The 20,408-nt window shown below is 51.8% G+C and overlaps 1 long non-coding RNA gene across 1 annotated transcript; it reads left to right on the top strand.

The window, feature by feature from the left end:
• The first annotated feature begins 8,248 nt into the window (after nt 1-8,248).
• LOC128902075 (uncharacterized) lies at nt 8,249-9,768 on the top strand. Its single transcript, XR_008463610.1, has 3 exons — nt 8,249-8,998; nt 9,094-9,177; nt 9,524-9,768. It is a non-coding gene; the product is annotated as an uncharacterized LOC128902075 (long non-coding RNA).
• Nucleotides 9,769-20,408: the final 10,640 nt, after the last annotated feature.

Genomic DNA, 20,408 nt, shown 5'->3' with positions numbered 1-20,408 from the left:
AGGAAACACCGAGGCAGCCTGCCCGGTGAAGATACACCTCTATTGTATATCTATATGTATATCTTTCCCACTAATGAGCCTTTATCTCGGGCAGAGAGGGGAACAGGATGAAGCCATTGGCGCCGGTTTGTGTTCGTGTGAGCGTTTCTGTCCATGTGGGGGGGCACGGGGAGCCCGCCGGGGCGAGAGGTGATGCCCCCAGCACACCGTGCTCTGAGCATCACCCACTTCGGGGCATCCCAGAAGAGGAGCCAGGAACTCGTTTGGAGTCGGCGTTGGAAAAAACACAAAAGGAGCAGGTCTGAAAATCGGCGGGGGCGGGGGGGGTTGGATGACGGTACCCGGGATGCGGGTTACAGACTTTTCCAGCGTCTTTTTTGGCAGCGAAGGTTGAGGGACTGCGGGAACTTAAAGGAGCTGCGCAGCCCGTAGGGTGAGGAAACGCTCGGCGCTCGCTTCTTTCAGAGGATTTCAGGGAGGTTTTGCCTTGGCGGGACATTGTGTGTGGGTACAAGGAGGGCTGAGCTCTTGGGAGCGTTTGGGAAAGACTTGGAAGTCGGCGTGGCTCCTGCGTTTTTGAGACCAAAGCTGCAGGTACCGGGGGAAATGCTGAGGAGTGACCTGATTAAAAATACCCCGGGTTGAAAGCCAGACCCGCTCTGCTGGCAAGAGAAGCGTGATTCTGGCTGGCTGGTGGCGTAAGCACGAAAACCATTTGGCCAAACACCTCTCCGTGCGGATCCAGTTACGCGGCCAGCAACCAAACTGGTTTCCTACCGAGCGTAGACTGGGATTGCGCCGGGGAGGCAGATGGTTTCTGGTAGCAAAGAGCCGCAATAGCTTCGTATTCTTCCGCTTGCAGATTTCCTTCGGCGAGGCGGCAGCGCCAAAACTGCTTTGAAAGACCCCAGCAAGAAAAGAAAGAAAAAAGGAAAGGAATGGTGTAACGTCGGAGCCTTTCAGTGGGGAAAAAACAGGGATAAAATGTTTCTGCTGTGTCAGTCCGTCAGCTGGCACCGTTTCGTCTCATCATCTCATTTGGACCTGTTGAAAAATTGCGCCTGGTGTTTGTGCGCGTGTGTCTCTGCGGAGGGTTGGGGTTTTTTTTATAAACAGGCGGGTCTTTAGGGCTTTTTTTGCCTGAAGATCTATTTATATACAAATTAATATCCGTTGATGAAGCGCGTGGATTATTAAGGTTGATTATTTATCGTAGGTGTGATTTCTGTCACCCGGGATTGCTTCCTTTCCTGTGCCGGACAGCTAAAGGTTTTATAGGGTTTATTAAGGCATAGCAAGCGCTAAGAGTGTTTGAACGCTTGCAAACGCCGGTATTTCCATGGAAAAAAAAAAAATCTGGAGCTTGGAGGGGGCTGGGCATTTTTCCGCTTGGTTTTTAAGCGCAAGAACCACGGTCACATCACTTGGCGTAGCCTTGCTGGGCGCCGGGGCTCGGTGGGACGGCCAGAAATCTTCTGCCGTGATGCTTCAGCCAACCTCCAGAACAATTCCGGCTTAAGAAAAAAATGCGCGTGCATTAAAAACCCCAGCTTTTGATTTTTTTAATTTTTTTTCTTTTTTTTTTCAGCCAAAACCTGCCAGGTTTTCAAGCCGCTTTGCTGAGCCTCTCCCTTGGAGGCTGCGCTGAGCTAAACCCCGTCTCGGTGAGAGCGGCTCAGACGGAGTTTTAGCTCAGCCCTGCGCGTTGGAGCCCTGTTTTAAGCGCTTGATTAACAGCGCTGCCCCCACCTTCTGTGTAGCCTGAACAGATGAATTCTTACCCACCGGTAAGAATATTTGTCAGGCAGTCGAATTTATCCCGAGCTTCGTTTTAGTCTTTTTACAAAGGATGTAGATGGTATCCTGATACAGAATATAGGCATAACTATATATTTAAGCATACAAAAATGTTGTAAATGCCTGTTTTGGAGATTTCTTGGGGCTCTGAGACAATATTGGTGCCAAAAGAGGAAGAGAAAATGTTTTTTTTTGCCTTCGGGCGGCCGAGCATCCGAGCGCGGCTTCCTGCAGAGACGGTGACCTTCGGCGATTTTCTTCGCCATCCACATGACCTGGGGGGGGGAAGGGGGGTGATGTTGTCTTGACATCACCTGGCACGGAAACAGCTGTTATCTAATACATTTAATAGATTTCTGAGGTCAGAAGAGACCGTTACGATCATCCGGCTTGACAGTTACTACCATCGATTGCGATATTTTGGGCTCCAGCCAGCTGCCGGCGAGGGTCAGGGAGGACTTTTTTCCCCCCCAGTGCACAATCAGGGGGCATTTGCTGGGTTGGCTTTATGAGTTTGTTTTCCTGTTTCGTGTTTTTGTTTTTTTTTTTTTCCTGGAGGCATCCGAGGCTGGTGGGGGCTGGAGACGGGGCCAGGGCCCCATGGTTGGGTGAAGAAGCCGGTTCACCCGGGGCGGTGATGTCTTCTCCCGGGGATGCTGATGTGCTGGCAAAGCAGAGAAGCTTTTGGGTATCATTTCTGCCCCCCCCCTCCCAGCTGCTATATTGACCCACATGAGTCAATCCCATACGAGATACGGGATCAGAACAAAGTTTTTTCCCCCAAATTAGATGGGAAGGGACTTTTTGCTGCCTTCTGCGAGATGTGGAGCAGGGGGACGGATCTGGTCCCCCAGGCGCAGCTTGTGCGGCAACGTCCTCGCCGGTGCGATGCTCGGGCGCCGCCGGCCCGTCTTCTCCTTTGCCCGTGGCACCCAAAAGTTCAGTTTCTGGAGAATAAAACCAACCCAGCCTGGCAAGAAACAGTCACTGCGACGTAATCAGGGAGGATCCGGGTGGATTGCGGGGAATGGGAGATGAGGTTGATCTAATTGGCTTCGTTAACCTGAAGGCTGAGAAATGACTGGTACCGGCTGTATTATTTGACCTTTTGATTTATTCTTGGGCATTATGAGAATATAATTCTCAGCATTAGAGTGAAACAGAGCAGTGGGGTGGCCTGGGAGCAGTGACCTGGGAAGGCAAGGAAAGCTCCGTACCAGCCGGCTTGCCGGGGAGTGGGAGTTTGCCGCGTGTACTGGGAATATAAATAACCAGATCAGCCCAGAATCAACAGTTTTGTCAGCTGTACTGGGGCTGTGCCAGCTACAGGCTCTACATATGTAATTCTTATTATAATTCTTTCTCTTGTACCAGTCCCGTAATGATCTCGTTACATAAGGAGGGAGTTTTAATGGGGTTATAAAAGGGAAAGAGTTCTTCAAATCTATTGCCGGTGGAAGGCTTTGTGGAGGATGGGCTGCCCCGCTCCCTTCCTAAAGCCAAGGATTTATCCCCGTGTGTCTGGGGGGAAAAAGGAAAAAAAAAAAAAGAGGAGAAAAAAAAAAAAAAAAAAAAAAAAAGAGTGAGCTCCTTCATTCCAGGTGAGTGAAAAAGCGTTGCTGGAGGCCTCCGGCCGGGAGCCGGGGCTCGCGTCTCTTTTATGGCAGCGAAATAATGCCTGGTGCTTGACACTACAGCTGCTGTTTCACACCTTGCTGGGTTTAATCTTATGAATAAACAGTATACTAATTGTTTCAGCTTTCAGGGCAGCGGGGTTCACAAGGCAGCCTAGTCATGCCAGGAATTTAAGTTTATGTAATTGGGTTTTTTTTTTTTGCTGTGGATTGCAGGCACCGGCCCCTGGCCAGCCCCGGGGCACGAAACGCCGCGCGTCGGAGATGGCTGAGAACCTGCAAGGTCCTTACGCCGCCCGAGCATCCTCCGCGGGCGGCGCGTCCCGTCGCACCGTGACGCCAGGCGTCTGTCAGATGCCGCCCTGCCGTGATGCTCCGTCGGGAAGAGCGCGTGGAGCAGAAGCCGAAGACAGCTCCGATACCTTTGAAAGCAATGCTTTCCGAGGAAATAAAAGCAGGGTGAGCTGTGCCGGTGACGAGGGTGCGCGTCAGGAGAGAAGCACCCCGCGGATGGACATAACGCTTCACATTCCGTTTTCTTCCCACCTGTGGTCCAGGAGCTGCCACGATGTTTCGTGGGCCTGGTGTGGATAAAGCCGAGGGCAGAGGAGAGGCTGAGCATCTATATAACAAAAGGAAATTTGGGAGCGGTTTTCATGGTGACTTGCATGGATACAACCCAGGCGTGTCTGGTATTTTCCCTGCCCCGTTGCTTTCCCTGTGCTTTTATTCCACCCCGGAGGGGGGAACCACCCCCCGCCTGCTGGCCCCAGCGTCTCTCAAACCACCTCCCCTGCGCCGCCGTCTCCCCTCCTGCAGAGCAAACCCAAACACGCCGTCTCCTTGGGCTTGTGTTCCAGCTCCCCCCTCCCATCTGCCCGTCTCCTCTCCTCCCCTGCTTCCCCCAACATCCCTCCGTGCCAGATGGTCCCTCTCTCCCGCGCTGGCTGCTCCTCCTCCCCTCCGGGCACCCTCAACCTCGCCAAGCCCCAGGATTTTTCTTGCAAAGCTGGTGAAACTTGACATTTTTAGCGATGTCCCAGCTCCTGCGATGATGGCTGGCTTGCAGCTGTTTTCTTTTATCTTCAAAAAACAAAGTTTCCAGACCCAGGGCTCGCATGTATGTTATTTAGTTCCTTGGGAGTTTTTAAGCTGATCAGGTGGGATTTCTCCTTGATCTTTGAAACCCGCTAAGCTCTCTGCTTGCCTTTTTCCTCTCCCTTTCAGGGATATTCTCCGTTTGCCTCATTCCTCTCAACTTTTCTGCTGACTGGTCGCATCTGCGCTCCAGTTTGGGGTGGATTTTCCCATTTAATCTCCTCTTGTTATTTAGCGGCGACGCTGAATAATCGCATCTTTCTCTGCCGGCTAGGTGGGCGTCCAGCTGCTTCTGCAACGGAGGAGGACGTTTTTGCAAGCGGTGGGAGCCAGCAGGAGGAGGTAACGCAGCCGCCCATCCCTGCCAGCCTGCTCCGTGCCTGCCGGCGGCGGAGCCTCTGCCGCGGGATGGGGATTTCCATGGGAGGTTTAATTTAGAGGGTCGCCGTGGCGTGGCGTTGCGTTGTCGAAGCCTTTCTCTTGGTCAGCACGTATTTTGGGGTATTTCCTACCAGTCTAGGACCGGCTCTAGTGCTGGTTGGAAAAACCCAGGCTGTGCCCATGGAAGCTGCAGTGGCGACAGAAGGAGACGGACAAAGGGACGACGGGTTGTCCTGTCTGCTAGGGAGTGCGGTCACGGCCAGATAGCCAGGCTGAGAGAGGCATCCAGACAAGCCCTTCACGCCAAGGAAGTCAGGATTTTTGGCTTATCCTGCTAATATAAGAGCGTATACGCACAGGTGCCAGGGAGTTATGCTTTTTGAAGGCATTTGATCTGCTTTTGGACGGCCGATTCAAAGGGAAGCCATCACACGCTGCTGCATCCCTGCAGGAGGGCTGCCATCCCAGATCCACCATCTGCCGGCTTCGTTGGTGGATGCGGCGTCTATGTTTTTACAGTTACAGATGGCTCGAGAAGTTAAATCAACTTGACACAGCCATGGCACAGAGTTTTTCCTTCCCTCCCACTCGTGCGTGTCAGCGCAGCCCGTTTCCATCCATCAGCCGTGGTGACGGGTGGTTTTCGCCAGCCAGCATGGGATGCTGGAGTCAAGCATCCTCCACGGTGTTGTAGCAAGCTTCAACATCCTTATTTTCCGAGCAACATCTGAAAAAAACCCCATCTGCTTGTGTCTATTCATCAGTAAAACTCCCAGATTTGGAGGTTTGGGTTGTTTTTTCTTTTTTCCCCAATCTGTCTGCCCTGGTGAACGAGCAACCGGCAGAAACCATCGGTGATCCAGGTCTCATCCCACCATCCCCACGGTCCATATCGACCTCAACGGGAGGCTGAATGGCTTCCAAATGAAAAAAAAACCCAAATCCTTCTTTTTAAGAGCAAATATTACTCAACTGCTTTTATTTCTTATTCTATATTACTCTATTATTCCTTATTATTTCCATGTCCTTCTAGATTGTTTCTTATTTTTTATTACTTGCTGGTTTTATTTCAACTCTTGTGTAACCGTTTCAACCACTTAGCTCAACTCTGGGCTCATACGTGGAAAGATCAGGGGATGGCGTCATCTTCTCGAGACGTTTTAATTAAGGTGCCGTCACTGCTAGGTGGAGGAGAGTCCTCGCCTCTGAAAAATCGTGCTCAGTCTTAGATTTTGATTTCCGAGTGGTGTCTCAGGGGGGGTTGAATTGTTGGTATTTGCTCCAGTGAAAGCCAGGTGTGTACAGATACCTGGCCTCCAAGTTGGAGATAATCATAGAATCACAGAATGGTTCGGGTTGGAAGGGACCTTGAAGATCATCTAGTTCCAACCCCCCCGTCCTGGGCAGGGAATAATGAATAATGAACATGGGGAGGAATAACCCCCTGCACCAGGGCAGGTTGGGGGTGACCTGCTGGAGAGCAGCTCTGTGGAAAGAGATCCTGGGAGTCCTGGTGGACAACGGGATGCCCATGAGGCAGCGATGGGCCCTTGTGGCCAAGGCGGCCAATGGCATCCTGGGGGGGCAGCAAGAAGAGCGTGGCCAGCAGGTGGAGGGAGGTCATCCTCCCCCTCTGCTCTGCCCTGGGGAGGCCACAGCTGGAGCACTGGGTCCAGTTCTGGGCTCCCCAGTTCCAGAAGGACAGGGAACTGCTGGAGAGGGGACAGCAAAGGGCTACCAAGATGATGAGGGGACTGGAGCATGTCTCTTGTGAAGAAAGGCTGAGGGATTTGGGTCTTTTTAGTCTGGAAAAAAGAAGGCTGAGGGGGGATCTTATCAACACTTATCAATACTTATAGGGTGGGTGTCAGGAGGATGGGGTCAGGCTCTTTTCGGTGGTGCCTGGTGACAGGACAAGGGGTAACGGGCACAAACTTGACCATAGGAAGTTCCACCTAAACATGAGGAGGAACTTCTTTCCTTTGAGGGTGTCAGAGCCCTGGCACAGGCTGCCCAGAGAGGTGGTGGAGTCTCCGTCTCTGGAGTCATTCCAAACCCACCTGGACACATTCCTGTGCCACCTGCTCTGGGTGACCCTGCTCTGGCAGGGGGTTGGACGAGATGATCTCCAGAGGTCCCTGCCAACCCCTGCCAGTCTGGGATTCTGTGAAGAGAAACCTAAAATGAGGAATTTAGAGTCTGGCAATAGGTGGATTTGTGCCTGCTGGTGAGTGTAAATATGTTTACCTGCTAATGCGTGGGGAGGTGAAGAGGTTAATTAGAGCACAGCTAATCAAGCGCTCCACTGAAGCGGGCTGCTCGGGGTTGATTGCGCTGATACTTAACCGGCACCTTTAAAACAGGGATTCCGGCCTGCCCTTAGAAACAGGATAAAAATGAGCTTAAATGGGTTATTTAATGGAGTATGTATACGAGGGAGTGAAGTGGCTGCGCAGTCTGTGATAAACGGATGCTAATGTCCAAATGAAACCCATTCAGGGACTTATTATATATATATTATTTCTATTTCTCCTCCCCAAAGTCCCTTTTGATCCCTGCCTTCGTCTTCATCCCCCGGAGCGGTGGTGGCCTGGCCTGCTGGGGTGGCACAGGGAGGTGACACTGGGTCTCTTGTCCCAGTGAACTCGGCTGTGGTGCAGGGGTGAGTGAGGATATTGGCGTCTGCCTACAGGATTTTGAGCTAAATCCTACGAATTGCGCCCTAATGTCATTCTATACTTTTGAGACGTTGCTGGTATGTGCATAATTGCTCCATTTCTTCCTAGGTTGCAGGCAGGGATGATCATTCCACCAGCGCCAAAATCCCGGAAACTGGCTAAAACTCTCCGCCCCGTGCTGTTGCATGAGGAGGTGTCGGGGCGTCCCGGCTGATCCAGCGCTTCTTCGCTTGCTATTTGGGTCGAGAGCTTGAAACTGCCTGAGATACGCTTACGCTGGCTGTGAGAGGAGTCAAGCACGTCTCCAAAGGAAGAAATTCCAAGGTAATTTGAATTTTTGAGCCAAACCGCCGTTGCGCAGCGCTGGAAGAGGGAGCACCTCTTAACAGCCTTGTTTAGGAAGGCGCTTAACCCAAAGCCGTATTTATGTTTTCTCCTGAGAGGAGAAAATTTGTCCTTCCCTAACGTTGATGAAGATGCGTAAGCTTACGCTGCCTTATGAATACGCAAACTAATCGCATCGTCGCGGACGTAAAAGTGATTTGTGACGCTGACTTTTATACAATTAATTTGGGTTTTAACGAAAACGTAGGCCCGGTGTCGATGTCTCCCTGTTTTGCGTTGCTCAGCGGGGATGTCAGGGCCTGGGGAACAGGAAACCTCACTTGAAGTCCTTCTTTAGAAAGAGGATCAGGACGTTTGCCATCCATGGGAGACGCTGGTTCCTGCGGGTGAGCTCCGTGGGGGAGGCGACCGCTCCGATTTCTGCCATCCGACATGGCCTGTTCCTTGCTCTCCTCCCCTCCCAACCCTGTTTCCGGGAGCTGGCCGTGCTCAGCGTACGCCGAGCTCGGAAAACCCAGCGGTAAGGTGCACTTATTTTGAAAAATCGAGTGGCAACCGGCGTGAACAGGTGTCCCCGGGAAAGAACCACCAGGGAGATGGGGCTGGACCGACCGTCTTCTCCAGCGAGCACGTAGCCCTAATTAATTAACCCGCGTCAATGAAACTATTGCTATGGCTTTGATAGCAATTTTTAATAGCGGGATAGGGGCTGATGCCAGCTGTGCTGGAGAAGGGGTGAAGATTCCCCTCGACTTCAGTGGGATCTGCAGATCCCCGGGAGGTTTGGTGTTTGACCCGCGGAAGCGGTTGGACTCATTCCCATGCGCCCTTGTGGTGTTTGGGTCAGACATCTCATTTTCAGGAGATAATCATGAGAAAAAAATAAGTTCTGAGATAAGGACGGTGCATCGGGGCACTGGCCTCTCTCCTCCCATCCGACAAAGCTTCCGCCTGAGCCCTGGCCGACACCGCGGAGGCGCAACAGCCTTTAGCAGGACACGGGTTCATCAGAGGATGGTGGAATCGTTTAGGTTGGAAAAGACCCTGAAGGACATCAATGTTTTGGTAAAGTGCGACATTTAATAACAAACAGCGAACTTCTTTTGTTACTAAGTATCTTCCAGTCCTCCAGGGGCCTTATTTGTTGTCTTTATTGCCAGGTGGAGCCTCTTCGTAAATATTTTGGCCAATGCTAATGTCATTTCTTCCGTCAACTGAATCTCAGAGGACTGAAAAATATGAAGGTAAATCCATCTGCCATGTACAGGAGGGTTCAGCCGTGACCGGTGGCTGGTTTTGGGGAGCAGATGTAGTGACGAGGAGGAGGAGAAGGAGGAGGAGCTGGGCACCGTCTTAAAAGCTGCTGGTTTTGGAGTGAAAAACAATTCTCCAGCTCCATAAATGACTAATAGCCTTTTCCCCTGCTCCTCTCCGGCCAGCGATGGGGGTACGGCGTGCAGAGCATGCTCTTCTCCGTGCTGCGCCCCCAGGATGGAGCTGCTGGTGAGGTGCTCCGTGCATTCCCTACACGCTTTACAGGCTAACGGGTTTTTTTTTTTAATCTTTGACTTCAACTTTTTGTTTTTCTAGCACATCTTTTCCACCTCTGGCTTCTCCCTGGAAGTGTCCCATCCCTGGAGGGGTTCAAGGCCAGGCTGGACGGGGCTCGGAGCAACCTGGGCTGGTGGGAGGTGTCCCTGCCCAGGGCAGGGGGGTGGAACTGGATGGGCTTTAAGGTCCCTTCCAACCCGAACCATTCTGTGATTCCGTGATCCTCGACTGCACCCTGTGGTGCCGGAATGGGCAGGGAAATAAATACAAACTCCTGTACTGTAGTGCTTCCCCCCCCCCGCCCCAGGTGAAGCTGGGCTGCAGATACGGCAATATGAATCTTAACTTATTTTAATTATTAGGCTTTTACTTATTTGGAGTCCTTTGACAGCAGCCGATAAAGATGGTCGCAAACAGAGACAGCTGGTAGAGGAGTGTGGTTGACAAGCATAAATAAATAAAATTAATGGAAATAGAAAGCCCTTCTGCTGCTTCGTGGTGACAACTGAAGCGCTTCCCTAAAAATGGATCGACTGCAGAGAGGCAGAAAAGAATTAAGAGGTGCTGCAATAAGCTGGGGAGTTCGTTTTCTCTCGGAAACTTTTTTTCTTTTGATGGAAAAGTGGATTTTCAGTCAGACTTTTTCACTAGCCACGTTGATTTTTTTGTAAAAGATTGATTTTATTTTTTTTTTTTTTTTTTTTTTTTTGTCCCCTGGGGAAGATAGGAATGCCCCGTGTCCTAAACAGTGGAGGCTGGGGCCGTAACCTGGAACGTGGGAGGCTGTAGTTTGGAGGTTCGGTCTAGTTCCTGTACCTTATCTCGCAGTCGCTTTTCTTTTGCCGGCGCAAAATAACTGTGGAGGAAATAACTGTGCCTTCTGCCGCTTTATCTGAGACACGAAAAGTCTGAGCAACAAACCCGGCTTTCTCTCCTCAGACAATCGCCCCTGCGTGCCCTCGCGCTGCGTACAAGGCGGGGGGGGGGGGGGGGGGAAAGATACGCCACAAACAGCTGCAGACAACTGGGTGAAGAAAAGACGGATTTAAAATAAAACGCAAATATCCTAAAAAAAAAAAAAAAAAAAAAAAAAGCTGTGCGGAACGCTATTCCTGAGCTCTCTGCTGAATGTAGCCCCAACCTGATTTTATTTGCTTTGGTCAGGGGAAAGTTAAAGCCTCCTTATTTGAGCCCGGTATTTTTAGATGCAAAATACAGAATACCCGTTGTGGGTAGCGGCCTTGCCCTCAATTTATTTTATTTTCTGTCTCCGTTGTTCCGCTGCTCTATAATCATCCTGCGGCTTGTGTTCGTGGTGTGCCTTATATTTACCACGCAACGTGCAAATGGGTATCTTGTAAAATACCCCACGTCTTTCCACTGCCCGTCGCAGAAAGCGCTTGGTTGGCCCTGGAAAATCGTGAGGCAATTAAAACCCAACCCTACTTATTTCGTAATTAAACGGAGGCACCTCCCGTATGAATTTTTGCACAACGTTAGGAAGCGGGTGAGGACGCTTTTGGGAGCGAAGCAGCGGAGGAAATTAGCCCGCTCCTCTCAGGTTTGCCCATTGGCGTCTTCCAAGGCAGCGCGACGGTGGCCAGGGAGAGCCGAGAGGGTGGTTGTCCCGTCCCTGGGACCATGCCCGAGGGTTTCCACCCGCCCTCCAGACACTGGCCACTGCGTGAGCAAACCCGCATCCTCCCTCCCTGCAGGGACAACTCATCTTCTCCGTGGCTGTATGAAGTAATTAAGTGCTTTGAGTCCTGACAAGAGGACGATAATCCCATCCTGGAGCCAGTTTTCATGTCACAACACGTCCTCGCACGCTACCCGGCAGCCAGCTTTCCCCTCGGAGGTCAGGCTCGTCAGCAAAGCCTACAATGAAAGCGCTGTAGGCTCCCAGTCCTCAGGAAATTACAACCTGGGTGCGCGGGGAGAGATCAAAGGGGCCGGGGTCAGCCCTCGGGGCACGCTGACAGCACCAAACCGGAGGCGAAGGAGGCAGAAACTGGATTTAGCAACAGTTTAAGTAACGTCAGGCCCACCCTGGCTGGTCTGCGCAGGGTTGGCATTGCAGCGACGGCTACTGCTGGGCTGCCGCGTCCGCCCTCGCCGAGAGCCGGGACCTCTCCTGCCTCCCTCCCCCCATCCCTGCTTCAGGAAGAGACGGCGTTTTGAAAGCAACCTGATGAGATTTAACCAGCTTTTCCTCCAGTGATGGATGGCACGCACGTATCTTCTTACTGCACATAACCGATTTGTTTTTACTAAGCGTAAATATATTTACCTCCTACCTTGCATCCATGGGAGGCGTCGGTTTGAGTCCACACAGTCAGCGGTGGCAGCCTTCCTCCTGCCGTTCCCGAGGGAAATAGCCATTCCCACTGCACTACAGGAATGTCAGTGTATATATATATATATATATATATATATGCTCCCTCCAAGTTTCTAAGGGATCCTGTTTCGAAACTTCCCCAGGAAAAAGGGAGGCGGGAGGTAAGTTCCCAGCCCGGGGACGGCCGCGCGTCCTTCTCCATCCCTTCCCCATAGCGCTGGTGCTCCAGCTCCTCCGCTTGGTGACCCAACGCCTGAACCGGGCATCTTGGTGTTTTTGAGAGTCCTCCTTGCCGTAGTGGGGCTGGACCCTTGGGCAGGTGCCAGCTGCGGCGTGTGCCAGGCCAGGATCTTCATCCCGGGTGAGTCATAGAATCACAGAATCATAGAACTGCCCAGGTTGGAAGGGACCTTTCAGGTCATCGAGTCCAACCATCAACCTAACTCTGACAAAAAACGTCAATAAACCATGTCTCTAAGCATTATGTCTGCCCGGCTTTTAAATACCTCCAGGGACGGTGACTCCACCACTGCCCTGGGCAGCCTCTTCCAATGCTTGACAACCCTTTCGGGGGAGGCGTTTCTCCTAATATCCATCCTAAACCTCCCCTGGGGCAACTTGAGGCCATTTCCTCTTGTCCCATCTCCTGTTCCTTGGGAGCAGAGACCGACCCCCCCTGGCTACCCCCTCCTTTCAGGGAGCTGCAGAGAGCGAGAAGGTCTCCCCTCGGCCTCCTTTTCTCCAGGCTGAACACCCCCAGCTCCCTCAGCCGCTCCTCACCAGACTTGTGCTCCAGACCCCTCACCAGCTCCATTGCCCTTCTCTGGACACGCTCCAGCCCCTCAAGGTCTTTCTTGTGGTGAGGGGCCCAAAACTGGACACAGCCCTCGAGGTGGGGCCTCACCAGTGCCGAGTACGGGGGGACGATCAACACGGGGGGAAATCCCACGAGGTAAGTCCCGGGATTGCTCGGGAAAGCAGAGCTGGGACCTCCTTGGAGGCAGGGTGTCGGGGGGCTGAGGCCATGTTCCTCCGGCGGTGCCGGCGGAAGATCACGCCGTGGCGTACTGGAGGTTTTCCTCCTCCTGCCCACACATTCCTTGGGCTGTCGTGCTCTCTGGGAGGTGAGACAGAGTTGGGCCCCACAGTCCTGGTACACGATAAGTTTTTTTAGTAAATTAGCTCATTTAGAAGCTAATAACCTACAGGGCGCTTTTGAGGAGTAGCAGTTTTGCTCCTGGGGCTGTCCCTGGGAAGTGAAGGACGCTGAGAGTGTGGTCCCCTTGAGCACATCGGGCCTGACAGAGGTGGTTTCCTTGGGCGCCATCGCAATCTGCCCCCGGGGCGGGGGGGGCTCTGAGGGCCACACAGCCTCTCTTGCTGGGTGCTGAGCTGCTGCTGCATCCCTGACGGCAGCAGCACGCGGTGCCAGGTCCCTGGGGCACGGGGTGGGTGCAAGGTGGCACCTCTGGGGTGAGGGACAAGCCCCAGCTCTGACGTTTGCTGGAAGATGACTGCTGTTTTCTCCTCCTACTGGGAGCTCGAGCGCCGGAGCTGGTTGCTCGGGGGCTGCACCAGACAGACTGCTGGGAGCTTGTGGGCTCGAGAGATGAGGCATCAGGCTCTACAGGATGCTCTCCAGCCCCCACGTCAGCCAGATTTTTTTTATTTTTTTTTTAAATATTTTTTTTTTTTAAATCTGCCTACTTGTTGGATAAAATTTTGTAAGAAACCTGCCAGGCTTTCTGGCAGGATTTCAACACACCCAGTACGGTCCCATGTTGTGCTTTAGCTACAGATACATTGGCAAGTGGAAAATAAATGTTTTCAAACCTTCCTCGTAGGCAGGAGACTCACCAGCGCGCTCCCGGCTGGGAGGACATTCGACCAGAAAAACCTCCCCACGCCGCTGCGCGGGAGCGATGCCCAAATGAACCATGTTATCAATCGAAAAACCACTGTAAGAGTGGACTTTGCACAGGGGCAGAAGAGAATATAGTTGCCCTTCTCAAAAGCCCTCCTTTGAGGAACGATGTGCCAATTTTCCAGAAAAAGGGGAAGAAGAAAAATACGACCTTGACCTTTACTGTTTGTAATCAGCCGTGCATATTTATCCACAGCACCCTGTACAAGCATTTTTATTTCTTTTTTTATTATTTTTTTTTTACTGTGTCAAGCTTCTTGCATTTCAGGGCAGTTTTTGCTGCCAGCCTTTGGCATCTGGACAGGTTGTGACAGTGACGTCCTTCTGTTACAGGGACCGTAAGTCAGATTGCTGCAGGACACACTTGAGGTGTGTCTTGGAGCCTATATGTGACCTAAAAGTGGGAATTTATTTTGGCCGGTTACCTCATGAAAAAGGTCTGTTATGGTGCGGGGCTAGTATGTGGGAGCCTGCAAAGAATAATGATTTCTGCCCGTAGCTGCGTATGGGGAAAGCCGAGCACGCGATGTTGATGAACATCTTGGAAAGCAGATAAATGTACTTTTAATTTGTTAGCGTAATTACCAGAGCTTTGCATAGCACTCAGCTGGTAATTCCTTTCTCAACAGATTATAAATCTTAAATAATTCTCCTGGAAGATTAATTCCTCCCCCTTGTATTTGGACACCTCTCTTGAAGCGTATTTGCAGAACACCATCGGGTGTCATTAACGTCCCCGCGTGATTACTGCGGTCGCGTTGTGTTCTATAAACATCCCTCTGGAGCGGCTCCTGCGGATCCGAGTATGAAACATCAATCTTCCTCTTGTAATTACATCCTCAGGACAGGCGCGAGGCATCATCCTCCCAAAACAGCCTACTACCAGTTAGCAGGCTGGAAGTTTTTGGGTAGACACCCTGTCATCTGTCTGCTTGAAAACGGGAGTCCATCTCTTCACCCTTTCCAAATTACGGCTGGAAAAAAAAGAGGTGTAACGTAGAAGATTGTAAATGCGAGGGTCCTGATCTTCTTTGCAACTGCTTCTAACGCTCCTGCAGTCAGTTGTGTGTAGGAATAGTTCAGTCTGTGAAGCTCAGGATGAATTTTGGATCAAGAAACCTCCCTGAAATTTCTAGGCCTGTTTTTCTTCTTTTTTCTTTTTCTCATTCCCACTACCAAAGTTAAGGTCAAAGCGTTACCTGCTCCGGCTCCTCTTACACCAGTAGGAGACACAACAAAGTCCCGTTTCTGTGGTGGCCCAAGCCCAAGCCTGGTCTGGGCTCTTCCAAAACGGAGGCTTAGAAATCTGCGTTTGAACACCGGCCTTGTGGGGTCTTGGATCTGCACTTTCGGTGCCGGGACAACACTTTGAAGCCAGTCCTGGATCGTTTGTGTAGGCCACGATGGTCGTCAGGAGAAGGTGTGCGACCTCCTGCGAGCAGGGAGTGCCCCAGAGAGAGGGGACGAGCTCTCTGCTGAGCCACGCGATGCAATTTCCTTTCAAAAAGTGTTTTCAAATGGGTTTTCACGGGCATTTGCTTAGCTAGATGTGTGTATATAAATAAAATGCAAGTGTGAGACTGCAAAGGTATGTGTCACCATTACCCTTCCCCCTGGTTTCTACAATCCTTCTGCTCTCTTCCCCAATTTTACCCACTGGCTGTGGGCCTATGGGACAGCCTCTCATCCCAGACAACGTTCAGATCAGCTGAGGAAGCTGAGGATTTATTCCTTTGGATGATAACTGCTGACTTTCATCTCACTAATCTGGCAGTTCCCTGGTTTTTCAGCCCTTCCAAGACCTCGAGGTACCAGGTTTCTCTTCTTCAGCCCTTGGCTGCTGTTGGGACTTCGCCCCGGAGCTGCTCTGGCTTGCAGCGACTTGTCTGACTGATCCCAGGTGTCTACACTGAGGTGGGAAAACCCCAAAACTCATTCCCTAGAAGCGCCTGTTTCTTTCTTACCAGCTGTGGAGCAAGTTGGGGTCCCTGGCTCGGGTGTAGACACCAGTATGGTAGACTGGGATGGCCTGACTGCTCCTGCTGCTATTCCGGGAGGGTTTGAGAGGCTGCAAAGATTCCTTACGTCGTGTCGGAGCTGAATTAACGACCCTGACATTTTTTCAAAGCAGGGTTTCATGAATCACATCTGTTGCACCACCTCTGGAGCTGCATTTGCTGGTGGCGCTCAGCTGCTGGTCCACGGCTTTGAGGCTGGCGCTGGAGAGGTGATGCTGCTTGGGGGCCTGACCCAGACCATCATCCCTATTTATTTAAAAATACAAAAAATAGGTCGGGAGGAGGCTCAGGCACCTCCACAGGAAGGGATGGCTGGTGATGCTTCAAGAAGGAGTGGGTGATGCCGGCGGGGAAGGGGCTGCCCCTCTCCTGGCTCCTGCAGACCCCACGCCGGGACTCGATTCAGCCGCGGAGCATCGCTGATCTTCCGAAAATGAATTGGGAAGGATCTCCCCGGATAAACTCCTTCCTGCATCCCTGGTTACTGACCTGCTTGTTATTTGAGGAAACCGGAGGCAGGACAGCGCGCTGTTTTGCGATTCCTCCGTAGATGAAGCCTTTGTGTCGGATTTGATTGTTTCGAGCTGTAACTGCAGCGCCAGCAAGAGAGGTTTTTATTTTTAACAGTGTTACTGATTGCAGCCTTTCCTTCGAGGGCGAGCTGGCTCCGTGTGGCTGTTCCTCTGTCACACGCAGCAGCTGCTTAGCTGTGTTAGAAACGGCTTTTTATTCTTTGCCGCTCTCTTTATGGTTCAGAGGCTGCCCTGGTGCCACGCTGGCGGCCCTGGGATGAGAAGAAACCTGCGGGTCCATGCAAAGCTTGCACAGCCGCGCGCGACCGTCATCCCAGCCCTCGCCCACGGGATATGACCATCCATGGGTCATCTTGGCACCTACTCAAGTCGGTGGTGTAGAGGCTTCGGTGCGCGTCTCGGATCAGTCGCCGTGATCGGACTGGATCCCCTAAATCTCTGCCTCTCTCCTTTTTCTTCCCCATCGTCAAAGCAGGAGCGGGGAGTTCGCCCCCCTGTGCCCGTCACCCCAGCTTTAGGCAGGTTTAGGCTGCGTGGGTGGGACGAAAGCGCTGAGACTTGGCCATGGCACCTGAGAAGGAGATTTCTCCCGAGAGCGTTGTCCCCACGCAGGGTTAGTGAGGCACACCCCAGCCAGACACCCCTCCTGAATAATAACGGGGTGTAAGTGACTGTGGTCCCCCTCGTCTGGATGGTGCCTGAGGGAGCATCTCCCTGCATCCTCGTGGCCCAGGGATGCTGCGGTTGCCACCGTCCCCAGCGCGTTGGGGGCCACAGGGTGGCAAGCGCATGTGGACTTACACTTGGATTTTGGAGTGAAGCTGGGGAGACGCTTAAACCAGTTCTCCAGCAGCAGCATCCTCTGCTTTGTGTGGTTTAAACAATTGCGGTGCCAGACTGCAGAAAGTGTCCTGCGGGGGGGAAACGGCAAATTTCAGTGATTTTCCCAACCAGTTTCATCAGTTTTTTGCCTTTTTTTTTTTTTTTTCCCCCCCCTTCAGAAACTTGGAGATTTGCAAAGAAAATATTTTCTGCCCTTTGAAACCCGGCATAAAATGTTTGGGGTTTGATGTTTGTCGGCACAGGGTTGGTGGTTGCACTGTCATCTGGCAGTCTCTGTGTTGGGGCAACCAGAGTGTTCGTGGGGCAACCAGAGTGTTCGTGGGGCAACCAGAGCCCTCCGAACCTCTTGCTTTATCCTTGTGCTTAAAAAGAAGGAGAAAAGAGAAATTTCCCCAGACTAGATGCTGCCTCTGAAATCGAGGTGTCATGTTGGGATGTGCCTGTCTGAGGGACTTTGGGTCTCTGCTCGATGTCCTTTTCAGAGCTTCCCTTTGCATGGGGAGAGACGTAACGGGGCCCCACGGTCCCACGGGATCTGCCCCGGTCTTACCCCACGAGCCCAATTCCAACCACATGAACAACCCCAGCGCAGTGCCCCACCAATATTAATTATTCGTTTCTATATCTCCCGAAAATAGGGAGATTTGGGGTACAAAATGCTTCTTCCCTTGCTCAGATTTTGTTAAGAGGTTGTTTCCAACGCTAATACGAGAATTCTCATTGAGTGCTAAAATGAAAAAGATAAATCGTCAGGGTGGAGAGTAGAGCCGCTCTCTGGCGGTTTCCTTGCCGTCCCCTCACCACCTTCAGCAAATTTTTTCATTTGTTCACCATATTAATCCTCCTAAATCTTTTTCTGTGAGCAGCCGGCACAATAACTCAAGCATGTACTAAGTGCCGGTAACAAATTTTAAACTTCACATCTGGGACAGAAAATATTAATTTTTCTGGTTGTAGGCAAAGAGAAATGGAGTGGAGGAAAACAGAGAGACGGCGCCTGGTCGGTGACGGCGCCCGAGCCCTGGGAAGCGTGTGGGATGCTCACAGGGCATACATGTATACATTATATATATTTATATTATTACTAAATATAATTTTTTTTTCATTTATTTATAGAAGTGGAGGGCTGGATTCGACTTCAAAGTAGACAGCTATAGGCATTACATCTTCCAAGGTGATTTCTATGAAATGGGGCATCTTGACAAGAGCGGTAGGACCCATCCGACGGAAAGTGAGAAACCCAAGATTTCCAGGTGCGATTTATCTCATCGTTTAAAATGCATTCGATGAATCACTCTCCAAGCGCGCCCGTTTCTCTTCACTGACTAAAGGAGTCGGGGGGTGCTTAGCTCTGATGGAGACGTCTACGCTGCAGATACCTTGAGTCGAGGGAGCTGAATCCTCTCCGGCTGAGGATAATCCGGCTGATTTTCTTCCTGGTCCCCGCTGGCCTTTTGGCCCAGTGACTTGCCTGGGCTCCAAGTAAGCAAACGGCTGGGAAGCCATAGTTCATTTGCAATAACTCAGTTATTTCTAAGGTCTCTACTCCACCAGCGAGCGGTAATGTGACGTCGGAGGCTGCCGTGGTCAAGTGTGCATCTGGCTTTTGTCCCCTGCAACTGTAATAAGGCATTTAATGATGTGCCAAATGGCACTTCGGTGAGGTAAATAGGGCAGCACGGTCCAGAAGAAAGTCTTTTAAGGCAGGGAAGGGTTGGGTAGGAAATCACCATCAGTAGTCATCAGTCATCATCCCTGTTGAAATGGAAACAGCCTTGAGCGTGTTTGGGGGTTACCCAGGGCCGTCCTGGGCTGGGGACTCATCTCTGGCTTTTGGGGGCGATATCGGTGGTGCGCTAACGTGCTTGTCAAATTTGCAGGTCATCCCAGCCTGGGAAAAGCTTCAAGGGCTTTTGCAGGACAAGGCTGGAATTCGGAAGGATCTTGGCAAATCAGAGAAATGGTCTCAAAAAGGACGCGGTGCTATTCAGCAAGGTAAGTGGAACGCACGAGTATCAGTGATGCAGTGTGAGATGGGATACAAAGGGGCAGATGAAGGCTTGGGGGTGTCATAGTCCCCAGCTGAACCTTTGTGCGGGAGGTGGCCATCACCCTGGGCTGCTGAAATAGGGATATTGTGAGCACCTGTAACAGCTCAGGGATAATCCTGCTCATCCAGGTGCTGGTGAAGACCCAGCTGATATCCTGGCTGCGGGGCTGAGCACCGATCCAGAAGACAGCAGTGAGGAGGGCTGGAGAAATGGGGACCTCCGAGGAGCACCCTGGGGGCTCTGTGTGCTGGGTAAGTCCAGAGGAGAGACGTGGTGGTGTCTTTGTAATGCACGATGTGACGAAGGAAGGGGATAAATTGTTTTCTAGGGGTTTTTTTTGTGGTCGGGACCTCTGAGTAATGTGAGTGTCAGCCCAGGATGTGGTTTCTCAGCTGCGTTGGGAATCGCTGCCTGGATAAGGGCTGTCCCTGCGTGAGCTGGGCATGGGTGGAGGCATCCTTATGGCTCTGCTTTCCAATGGCCACGTGCAGCTGGGCTCCTCTGGGCATCCACAAAGGAATTATAAAACATGAGTGAGGAGAACAGAGCTTGTTTCATCCTACCCAGGAGCCAGCGCCGGAGTGGAGACGCGTGCGGTTCGTTAGTGTGTTTAGCAATTTGCATTTTCTAGATCTGCTGCTACCTAATCCCATCAAACCCCTGCGAGGGATGTAGGTGGGTAGGAACGATTATCCCCGTTTTCAGATAACAGGATCACGGGGGTTAACTGATTTCCTAAGGCGCTGGGGATTACAGCACAGCCCCCGACTCTGCTCGGTGCTCCCTTCCCCGTGCCGCAGGCTGTGTCCCGTCACTTCTCGCTGTTTCCCCTTTTAACTTTCTCCGTTTACATCAGCAGGGTTGGGATTTTTTTCCCCCCCCCCATTTTGCTGTGTTGGGGGTGACGGCGACATGTATTTTTCTCTCTAACGAGGGCATTTTTTTCCTAGCGTTAGCGCAGCGCCGTTGACCCGGTGCTTGACAACACGCAGGCCCGGCCGCGCTTTCGACAGCTGTGTTTTTAATGGCTCAACAATTTATCCGCCTACCATGGCAGAGCCGTTTTTTGGGCGAGATGTATGACTTTGAAATGTGCTGGTCTGGCAAGCCGACACAATGACTGCTCTGTGACCGGCGAGGAAGTCGTTACCCCGCTGCGCTGGGAGATTTCAATCGCTAAAACAGATAATTACGGCCAAGGATGAGCCGGCAGGTCC

This window comes from Rissa tridactyla, chromosome W (genome assembly GCF_028500815.1).
Source record: "Rissa tridactyla isolate bRisTri1 chromosome W, bRisTri1.patW.cur.20221130, whole genome shotgun sequence".
Taxonomy (NCBI): Eukaryota; Metazoa; Chordata; class Aves; order Charadriiformes; family Laridae; genus Rissa; species Rissa tridactyla.
The sequence above is the reverse complement of the archived record's forward strand: the minus strand, read 5'-3'. Positions and strand labels throughout refer to the sequence as shown.